We start from the raw sequence: 11,711 nt of genomic DNA, 5'->3' as shown, positions 1-11,711 counted from the left end.
GTGACGGAACACATGCCACCTAAGAGCACATGACATGCAGCCCAGAGGAAGCAAAGGAACCAACAAGAGTGAGGACAAATGGGTGTGGCGTACATGAGGTCTGACAACCAAAACTGACTTCTGTATGCAAATGCATTGCACAACTAAGCTCTTTACTTCATAGACTGGCGTAAAACCTAGTTTTTACAAAGCTAATTTTAGGATGGGGAGATGCTTCTGTGGCTAATGTGCTTAACTTGTAAACATGACGACCTGAGCTAAGACCACCAGAGCCTGGAAATTGCCAGGTGTGGAACACATGGGCAACAGCAACACTAGGAGAAGAGAGGAGTCAGAGGACCCAGGGCTCTGCTGGCCAGCCAGTCTAGCTGCAATGGTGTACACGAGGTTAGGTAAGAGATGATGTCTCAAGCAGAAGCTTGAGACCTGGGGAAATGGTCATGGTCATGCAATTCCAACCCTGGAAGGTAGAGGTGAGATGCATAGATCAAGCTGCCTAGAAATATCTAACCTATCTGACAGTTTGGGGTTGGATTTGGAGACCTTTCGTTGGGGATGAAGAGCCGGCTCAGCTCTTGTAGAGGACCTGGCTTCAAGGCCCAGCACCCAGATGGCTCTAACTATCTGGAACTCCAGTCTCAGTCTTCTGGCCTCTAACAAGTGATTACATAGACATGCAGAGACAAAACACCAATAGACATAAAATAGGTACATTTTTTAAAGAGGCCCTGCCTCAACAAAGGGAAAGGAGCAAAGGCAGACTGACCTGGGGCCTCTATGCATGCATATGAACACCAATATAGGCATGCATGACACATATACCCAGATGCATGAAAAGAGATACAAAATGATGGAAAGTTACTGAAGAAGATTTCTTGAGTTTACCTCTGGTGTGCACATACTCATGCATATTTCAAACACACACACACACACACACACACACACACACACACACACACACGTTAATTTGTGTCCATACTTTCTTTAAGAGGTTTGAAGTATAATTAAACTCCTCCATTCAAGTAGAAGGAAAATGATAAATATTAGGAGCCCCTCATTTACGACTGTTGCAGCCCAGTCATATCTAACACTCACGTTTACTGAAAAACTGCCTGAGCTTGTTTTTGGTTGGCTTTTTTACTACTTGAACTTTTGCTTGGGCAGTAAGACCTGTCAGACACCCACTTGAATCTATTTAGCACATAATCATACATCCTATCTTTTTCTTCCTTTGCCCCACTGGTGTGCATGCCTTACATTTTTCTAGAAAGAACATATGTAAATGCTGCGTTGTTTGTCATGTGACGGCACAAACTTACAGTCGTTTGCTTTTGACAGTGTAGGGCCGTGGTGAAAGAGCCGTCAAGATGAACAGACAAAAGGGTGCAAGTGAGAGGAGACCCTTCATGCACACAGTACTAACGTGGGGAAAGTGATATAGCAGAACGGCAGGGTATGAGGTCCACAACATTGCTGCCCCCAGCAGCTCAACTCGTACGTTCCCCAATCGGAAGAAAATGGAATATGGATTAAGAATTTTAGCAACTGTTCACTGTTTCTCTTCTCAGACAGCAAAAAATGGTGAGGAAACAGAGCTGGAGAGCTAAATCAGGTATGTGTCCCAATCGATTCGGTATGTCTATCCTCTTCAGGGTTTGATTCTGATGAACTAAATGAAGTAGAAGAAGCCAGCAAATGTGTTGTGAGAGTTGAATGCAGTGCCCCAGCTGCTGAGAAAGCAAGGCAGGGGGATTGCATGAGTCCAGGAACCCTTGGCCAGCCTAGGCAACAGTGATATGCTGTCTCATGTATAATCAAGAGTACTTTGAAATGATGCAGCCATTGTAGTCATCTCAAATGGAAGCAAAAGGTAAGTTTGTTCAAAATAATGTAAGCATCAACCATGGAGTGATTGGCACATGCAAATGAGTACTCTTAGGCTAATTACCCCCCAAGCACTGTGAGTATGAATGGGAGGAAAGATCTTTGCATTAAACAGATGAAGATTCACAACCTAGTCTTCCCTTTTGCCACCAAGTCAACAGAAGCTCTGTAACTCTAGCTAGCTCAGGTGACCTTTGGAGCAAAACTCCCTCATAACTAAGAAGGATATTTTTACAGTTTTCTTATTGAAGGCTCAAGGTTGTGACACCATGTGTATGCAAAGGTCTCTTGAAAAATAAAATGAAAATTACCATAAATGATCAAGGTGTATTTGATCCCCATGATAAACAATTCATAGGACATGTCATCAATATTCAAAGTAATAAAAACCTGACATTTAGTTTGGGCTTTCAGTACTGATAAAATATTCTATTCGATTTTTATAATAAATCCCATCAAGACTAGAATCATTTCCTGAATGAATAAAAATGTAATGTAATATTTGAAAAAAAAATCAAGCTTCTCAAATGTTAAATTGATAGGCACTGAACCAAATTTTAAGCTTTTCTTTTGAACACTCACATACATATCACTTACTGAAAGGATTGTGTTGCTTAGGCCTCATTTAAGTACTTTTCAAAGTAATTACGAGAATCACTTTTAATTGCAGAGTATGCCATTTTGTAAACCATTGTAATTTTCTATTAACTGTAAATGTTAACCTCTTGGCCAATCAGAATATTTTCTAGAAGCTTAATTATTCCTCAAGAATCCCAGTTATTTTCTCAATAATCAAAATAAATGCCAATATACATAAATTCTACATGTCATTTAATGAAGTTTGTTCTTTTTTAATTTGAGTCTCATAAATGCTCAACAACATAATCAGAGCTATGAAACTTTTGGGGGCCCCTCCCCACAAATTAAGAAGCCTACAATCATCTGTAACCATTCCATCATCCCTTAGAAGACAGAATCCTCATATTTCCCTGTAAAATATAATGAGAAAGGGCCTGGCTTTCTATTTTAACAAAACAGTTTAATCAGTACATGTTAATAAGTACCTAATTCACATCAAATATTTTATTCCTTCCTAGACTACCAAGGAGAGGTGATACACACAATATCAGACTATAGGGACTGGTACCTTGTCTCTTTTATCTAAGGCCAAATTTATATGCAGTAATACAGCCAGACATTAAATGTGCACATATGTGGACATTGACAAGAACATTCATTTGCACACCTGTTATATTCATTTGCACAACTGTTGTACAGTAAGATGTATATATTTCTCATCTCTTTGCCTTCTAACACTCTTATGGTATCCTGAATGATAGAGATGATAGAAGCATCCTACACAGAACTCCTAAGACCCTTGGGATTCCTTAGGTGACAGACAGTGATGATTTATACTGAGTTCTTTAGTAAACATCAGGACAGCTACCAGAAACACCAAGCTATGAATAAATGGTTGGAACCGTCAACCTCATCTCTATCTTCCAAAGAGTGAGGAGGTACAGGACATTGGTTGGCAATTGTGATTTGAATAAAAATGGCCCCCATAGGCCCATAGGGAGTGGCACTATTAGGAGGTGTGGCCTTGTTAGAGTAGGTGTGACTTCTTATTGGAGGTGAGTCATTAGGGGGTAGGCTCTGAGGTCTCAGAAGCTCAAGCCAGTTCACTTCCTGTTGCCTGCTGATCCAAATGTAGAACTCTCAGCTCCTTCTCCAGCACCATGTCTGCCTATACACCACCATGCTTCCCAAAAAAATGATAATGAACTAAACCTCTGAAACTATGAGCCAGCCCCAATTAAATGCTTTCCTTTAGAATTGTTGCCATGGTCATGGTGTCTCTTCATAACAATAAAACCCTAACTAAGAGACTGATCATACATACATGATGAGTTTTTATAAAATCCCTATATTAAAGAATTCAGAGAGTCACTGGTTTGGTGAACATATTCATATGACTGGAAGGTGATAGATGCACCTGTGTTCCAGGCCCTGCCAAACCTTGAACTGTGTAGCTCTTCAGCTCAGTATGCATGCTTAGCCTTGGTAGAATCCTCTATAATTAACCAGTCACTGACTCTCAGTTGTCCAGTTCTCAGAACTACTACAGCAAATTATTGACTATGAGGAGGTGGTGTAGCTAGAGTTTTCCTGCCTTGGCCACAGTCAGGACAAATCTTTGTAACCCGCCAGTCCCACAGCCGCTCAGACCCAACCAAGTAAACACAGATACTTATTTTGCTTACAAACTGTATGGCCATGGCAGGCTTCTTGCTAAATGTTCTTATATCTTAAATTAATGCATTTCCATAAATCTATACCTTGCCACGTGGCTCGTGGCTTATCGGTACTTTACATCTTCCTTGTCCTGGCGGCGGCTCCAGGCAGTGACTCCTTCTGCCTTCCTGTTCTTTCTTTTCTCCTCTCTGTTAGTCCCGCCTATACTTCCTGCCTACCCACGGGCCAATCAGTGTTTTATTTATTGACCAATCAGAGCAACTTGACATACAGACCATACCCCAGCACAGCCAAGTGCAGACCATCTCAGACACCTGCACTCAGGCCCACGGACCTAATCATTCTCTATGTAGACCTGCTGGGTAAAGCCACGAGGAACCCGAGAACGGGCTCCCACAGGACATACAGAACATCCCACAGCAAGGTAGTTCTGGGGAGCACTGACTTGTAGACAGATTGGATAGAAGTGTGCGCATCTTACCTGTGGGATTTGAACAGACTGATTCCTACTGGAATTGAACTGAATAATTGGACATCCAGATGGCTAGATATGATGTGAGAAATCCTTCATGTTTATTATCAGGTATGAGAAATTGGTCTCACTCAGAAACCAGTAACCCACTGAAGATGTGAACTGTGTCATCAAGCCACAAAGATTTTTTTCCATCAATCCTCACTCTTCATGGACAACTACTCCCAAGGCTTCTACGAACATGGATTATTCTGACCTACTTTTAAAAATTCACAGGGGCAGATTCCTAAAATATACGTTCTCTTGTGTCTAACGTTATTATTTTATCTTCACACAGTGTAAAGATCTCAGGATTTATAATGTTTCCCAGTGTTCTTATGGTTTATTATTTTTATTGCTAAAGTACTATTCCATTATTATTTTCACTATTTCTGGTATGTTTTAGAAATTTTCAGTTATTTCTTGTTATGACTGCAAATATATATAGAGAGATTTTTGAGACAGGGTCTCATTCAGTAGTTCTGGCTGGTCCTGGAACTCACTATATAGATCTGGTTGGCCTTGAACTCACAGAAATCTGCCTGTCTCTGCCTCCCAGGTGCTAGGATTAAAGTCATGTGCCACTGCACTCAGCCCATGACTATATTTAAAATCAGGCTAATATTAGATGTATATAACTTTTATGTTCCTCATGCTGTGGTGACCCTCAACCATGAAAATTTCATTGCTACTTCATAACTGTAATTTTCTACTAGAATTGCAATATAAATTTCTGATACACAGGCCATCTGATGTGTGATTCCCAAAGGGTTTTCAAGCCACAGGCTGAGAACGGCTGCTCTAGGCCATCTCTTTACTCTGTTGTGCAGAAGCTGTTTAGTTTTATGTCGCCCCGATTTTTAGTCTTGGGGTAATTTTCTGTGCCATTTGAAATTTTTGTTGTTGTTTAGAAAACCCATGTTTATGCTTGAGTTATTGCTTTTCCTTAATAGTTTCAAATTCATACTAATATTTTTTGTTCATTTTATATATTTTTGTTGTTGTTCTTGTTCACTAACGAGATAAGGATTTAGTTTCGTTCTTATATGTGTGGAAACTCAGTCTTCTCAGTGCTGTTAGTTTGTGAGGCTCCTTTTTCCAATGTATGTTTTGAAACTTCATTGAAAATTCAGTGGCTAGAGCTGTCCATATTTATTGATGGGTCGTCTGCTCTTTTACTTTCTTTTTTATGACAGTTTCATACTGACTGTGGTATTTTCACTGTATAGACTAAGTTGAAATTAATTTTAGGGCTATATCCAGCATTGTTATTCTATGCTTAGGATTGCTTTGCTTATTTGGGGACTTCTCTGTTATCATATTAATTTTATAATATTTTAAAATATTTCTGTGAATAATATCTTCAGAATTTTGATTGTATAGAATTATGTCAGAAGCACATCAGAATACTTTAACTTCTCTTTCTTTTTCTATTTGTATCTTTTTCATTTTTTTTTTATTGTTCTATCCAAGATTTCAGGTGTTATATTAAGTGAAAGAGAGTCCCTCTTTTCTGTTCTGATTTTAGAGGAAAAGCTTCCAGTTTTCTCCCACTTAGCCTATGTTGGCTACATATTTTTCATATATAACTTTTATTATGATATTTGTTTCTTCTCTTCTTAGTTTCTTCAGTGATTTTATTGTGAAGGGGTATTGAATTTTGCTAAAGATCTTTTCTGTATCTTTTAAGATGATAGTGTGCATTCTATTCTTAAGTCTATATTAGCGATATAAGACATTTATTGACTTAGATGTATTGGGCCAACATTGCATCCTGCGGATCAAATTAGTTTGGTCTTGGTGGATGATTTTCTTAATATGGTTTGAATCTAATCTTCCCACATTTTACTGAGAAATGTTGTGGTCTGTAGTTCAGTATGTGTTTGTATGTGTGTATAGATATGAACTTTTATATTAGTGTAATATCACCTACACAAAATGAGTTTCATAATCTTACTTTCTTTTATGTATTCTGTACCATTGGTATTAGCCTCTCCTTAAAACTTGGTAGAATTGAGCAATAAACCTGCATGACCTTTCTTTGGAGAAAGACTTCTTGTTATTCTTTCAATCACGTTGCTTGTGATGGATGTGTTTAAGTTCTTTATTTCATTTGGTGAGTCATCTAAGTGTAGGAATATATCCATTCTATATTTTCTTATGGGAATGTACTTGTGCCTTTAGTTATTTTTTCTCAGCTTCTTCTAGCTGTGATTTCATAGGCTCTTCTCTTAATCATGCCAAATTCTCAAACATCTAGTCACTGCCACCATTTTTTGTTTGTTGATATTTAAAAGTAGTGTTTTGTCCACTCAGACCCCTAACTCTTTTTTCTACCTGGTCAAGTCTACAGGTGATGGATAGGCTTGTGTGGGCTTTAAGAGTGGGACATCAAGTGTGCTCATCCACGCTACCCAATTTACCTGTTGGGTGACGCTTCTGCTTCCAGATGTGCCAGTGGGGAGTGGCATGGTTGGAGCTGTGTTTGGCTGGGCTCCTTTGCTTATTCCTCTGTTCTCTTCTTTGATACTTTCCACTGTTCTGTCACTGCCTGTGTGGATTTCCAAAGTTCTTCCTTTCTCTATTTCTTATAGGGACTCTTCTCCTTAACTAGGTAGCATGAAAAAATTTCTCCCCTGTAGCCTTTCACAAGAAACTCCATATACTCAGTTTCTTTGAGGAACACAAGACTCTCATATTAATTATTATCTCTATACAAAAATTAAAAAATCAGTGAAGTCCATTCATCGATTAAACCACACTAATTAGTTAACAGTGGTTTTCAACATGTGAGTCATGACCCCTTTAGGCACATACCAGTTATCCTGTATATCAGATATTTACATTACAACTCATTACAGTAGCAAAATTACAGTTATGAAGTAGCAATGAAATAATTTATGGTTGAGGGTCACCACAACATGAAGAACTGAATTAAAGGGTCACTGGATTGAGACCACTGAGTTGCAAGCCACTGAGTTACTATGTAAAAAGAAAATACAACATCCAGTTTATCTTAGTGACAAAGGAAATGCTTATAAATCTCTGCCTTGGAACTGTTCACAGGAAGATCATTGAAAAAAGACCAAGAGCATCTTAAAAAACAACAACAACAACAAAGACCAAAGCAAATCTTCCTGCACTGTTGTGGCTTGCTCTTACATCTTCCAGCTCCCTATGAATGTGAAGGATTTCTCCAGTATATGCTTTGGGTATATATAGTTTTCCTTTGTTTATCAACATAAAAGACTATTGCAATTCTCTTATACTCATTTGTCTGTTAATAATTTAAATCACATTAGGAATTTTCCTTTTCAATTAAATTTTCTCCCTGTACCTTTCAAAGACCAGGAGAGGAAGTAGCAGCTAAAGAAAGAGTCATTAGTTATAGCCATCACTATGTGTTCCCTTAGCCCATGGTCTTCAGTATCTCTCCACCTCTGTGCCTTAGAGATGAGACATGATAGTTTTGTATTTACAATATGATGTTCTATTTTAGGCTTGTTGCTAGATTAGGCGCTTAAAATTTGTGGCCTAGAGAGGTGGCTCCCGGGTTAAGAGCACTGACTGCTCTTGAAGTGAATCCAGGTTCAATTCCCAGCACCAAGAGCTCACAACTGTTTGTAAGTCCAGCCCTCTTCTGACAAACACAGGTACTAAGCACAAAAGCAGTGCACAGACATATATGTAGTCAAGACACCTTCGAATAAAATAAAAGATGGTTTTTTCACTCTGCTGTCATAGTGTTCCAGCAGACAGCTAACTCCTCAATGAATCAAGCTTGTGGTTTCCTATGCCTTTTGAGGTTTGAAAAGTTCAAGTCTATTTGGTCCTTTGGTTGTGTTTTTAAACATTGGTTGAAATGCCAAAACTCTTTTCTTGAGTCAAACGATAAAAAATAGAATGGATTGTCTCCTTAAATGAGCTCTTGTAGACATTCGTGAAAAATTCTAATGAAACTCACGCAAGATGCAGAGCAATTTAAATTATTTAAGACAAATTTCAAAATTTTAAATAAACCTTTTATTTTGGAGTAGTTTTAAGTTTTGAGAAAAGCCACTAATGTGATGTGGAGGCATCCTACTCATAACAATCTATTCATATGTACAAGAATAACAATATGCAAATATTGTTATTAACTGAAGCTCATACTTCTTTTTTTCTGTTTTACATTTTTCTGGTGTTCTTTTTGATGACATTTAATAACCACGTTTCCCTAGGCTCCTCTCAGCGGTGACAGGTTTTCAGGCTTTGCCTGTTGTAGATGACTGTGACATTTCTGAGGGGTACTTGTCAGGTAGTCTATAGATTGTCAGGTGTGTTTCTCATGATTGGGCTGTGATGATGGGTTTTGAGGAAGAAAGCCATAAAATTAAAGGGCCACCCACAGTACATCCTATCAAATCAAGCTTATTGCTGGTCTTGACCACCCAGCTGAGCCAGTGCCTGCCAGGTTTTTCCATGTTAAGAACCCCTTAGCTCTCTACACAGTGCACTCTTTGAAAAGATACTTCATATACTCTGCACTCAAGGCATGAACTGAAGTTCTCCCTCCTCAGGAACAGAGGGGTTATGTAAATTATCAGAAAATATGCACGGGCAATTCTCCTATTTCTCCCATTCATTTACCCAATCACTTATTTCATTCAGTATGAACTTATGCATATTCATTTATACTTGAGCTGTATTAATCCTGTTGCATAAACAGCTCTAGTTTTGTCTACAGAGAGCTCTTTCAGTTGGCTCCTGTTTTCCCAGCACACCTTTTATTATGCATATTATTGCATTACTTCTAGTTTTGATTCTTCAGTTGAAATATGACTTTTAAAAGAGCAACGTTAGAACAATGTTTAGTGTATATACATACACTATATATAAATATATATAGTGTATGTATATTGCACATGCACATATAATGTGTACATATGTTTTGGAACCCCAATTAGATATCCCATGCATTCCAAAATCATTGGTAAAATTTCTAGACAGTAAAGGTTTCAACCTTTTTGCTCTTCTTTTTGGAGGCAATGTCACTAATGCCATTCGGTGAGCATTCAGGCTTTGTTTGTTTGTTTTTCTATTTTCATCTTGAAATGGAGTCTGCTGTAGCCCAGGCTGGCTTTTAATTTGCTTTGCACTCCAGGATGACTTTGAGCTCCTGCTCTGTATACCTCTGCCTCCTGAAGGTGGGGATGCAGCCGTGCACCATCATGGAGGGCCACTCAGGATGGTGTGATTCTTTCTCCTGATTTGATCTTTCCTGTGACTCCTATGTCTGCTGCTTGGCTTTTCCCCTGTCTTTTTGGCAGCCATTAGTTCCTCTTCCTTGCTGGTGTCTTATGTTCTTTAGGCTGTTTTGTCATCCCCAGACAGCAATTCCTTGGTACCAACATGGCCCTTTTTAGATAGGCTTCTTTGTTGTATGAGATAGTCCTTCCTCTGAATTTATTATTTGGACATACGATGTCCCCGATTCCGTGCAATCCTAGATCTCATGACTAGCAGTCCCCAGCAGTACTGAGTACCCAGAGATGATGGCACAGAACCCCTGCAAACTGGGTATCAGGCACACAGGGAATGAAGGAATCTGGAATGGCTCCAGGTTCTCTGACCATTACCCACTCACTTCTTCCCTTCTCTGTCTTATGTATGGCAGATATTGACTCAAAGGAGACTGCAGGGGATTCACTGTAATGGAGGGTTTATATACACAGTGTTAGGGGAGCATTAAGGAAATCATTTTGTGCTGCATCTTAAAAACCGATTAGAATCTCAGCAATCCATGGATATCAGTTGCTGAAGGACAGTCAGGAGCCTCCCTGGTGAGATCAAGAAGCAAGTCTTTACAGGTTGGAGCGCTGGCACTTCAAGGGGAAGCAGCATCTTTCTTCCCCCCCACCCCTGCCCCGTCCCTCCTTGCTCCTTCATTTCCTCCCTCTGCACAGACTCTGGGACTGTCTTCACACCCCTGGGGTACATCACCCCACTCTAGGACGTCAGTACCAATTTCTTAAGAAAGTAAGCCCCACTCAGTGATATATGGTATCTTATACTCTGGAAGACATCTCTCCTCTTCTCAGAGCAGATTGAAACAGTAATTTCTCACTTGAATGAAGAGAAGAGCAACAAAGATTACTTAAATCACTGACTAGCTCCATTTCTCTCTTCAATTAGTCTGAGTCTAAGGAAGTAGAGATAAATTATTCCCAGAAAAATTAACTGTGTTTCAAGTGTTTTGAGAGCTTGGAAAGGAATAGAAAATATATCTCAAGTATGAAATTAACAGTCCACCACTGGACAAGCAAGTTTAGTACACCCGAAAGGCTCCATTTATGACACACTATAAAATTAATGACTAAATTGTGTGTCAGTTCCTTCCTGCTTGCCACCGTATTTAATTAATCCTGGATATATTTCTGCATACACTTTTGACTCATAGTAACAAAGTCATAGCAAGTTAAAAGCAGTACAGTTTACTTTCTTTACTTGAAAACCAACTGGCTTCGGAGTCATCTGTAGATTTCCATAGTTGAGCCATTTCAGATACCAGCTATACGTAGTACGGGCATTTCTCAACATGTTTTCCTAGTGGTCATCACATCACAATGTTTGCAACACAAGGAAAGGTTTTAGCAGCTGAGACAATGCAGCCATTTGGTAGCAGGTCAAATAACAGACATGGATGGCAGGCTCTGGTTTTATAAGAGCTATGTGCTTTCCTTGTGTCAGGAGACTATGGAGGTCGTGCGGATTCATCAGAGCTTTCCTTTGCTGCTGAAATGGTTCCCTCCATGAAGAGCCACACCCATAGCTACTCTACATCTTTGATCTTCCATCCTAGGTTGCCTCTTTCCCCTTTACTTAGATTTTCAAGTCTTTTGTTTGGTTTGGTTGTTTTTGTTTTTGTTTTTTCAAGACAAGGTTTCTCTGTGTAGCCTTGACTGTCTTGGAACTCACTTTGTAGACCAGGCTGGCCTTGAACTCACAGAGATCCACCTGCCTCTGCCTCCCAAGTGCTGGGATTGAAGGCGTGCGCCACTACCACACAGCTTGATTTTCA

The sequence above is a fragment of the Peromyscus leucopus genome, chromosome 13 (genome assembly GCF_004664715.2).
Source record: "Peromyscus leucopus breed LL Stock chromosome 13, UCI_PerLeu_2.1, whole genome shotgun sequence".
NCBI classification, from domain to species: Eukaryota; Metazoa; Chordata; class Mammalia; order Rodentia; family Cricetidae; genus Peromyscus; species Peromyscus leucopus.
The sequence above is the reverse complement of the archived record's forward strand: the minus strand, read 5'-3'. Positions refer to the sequence as shown.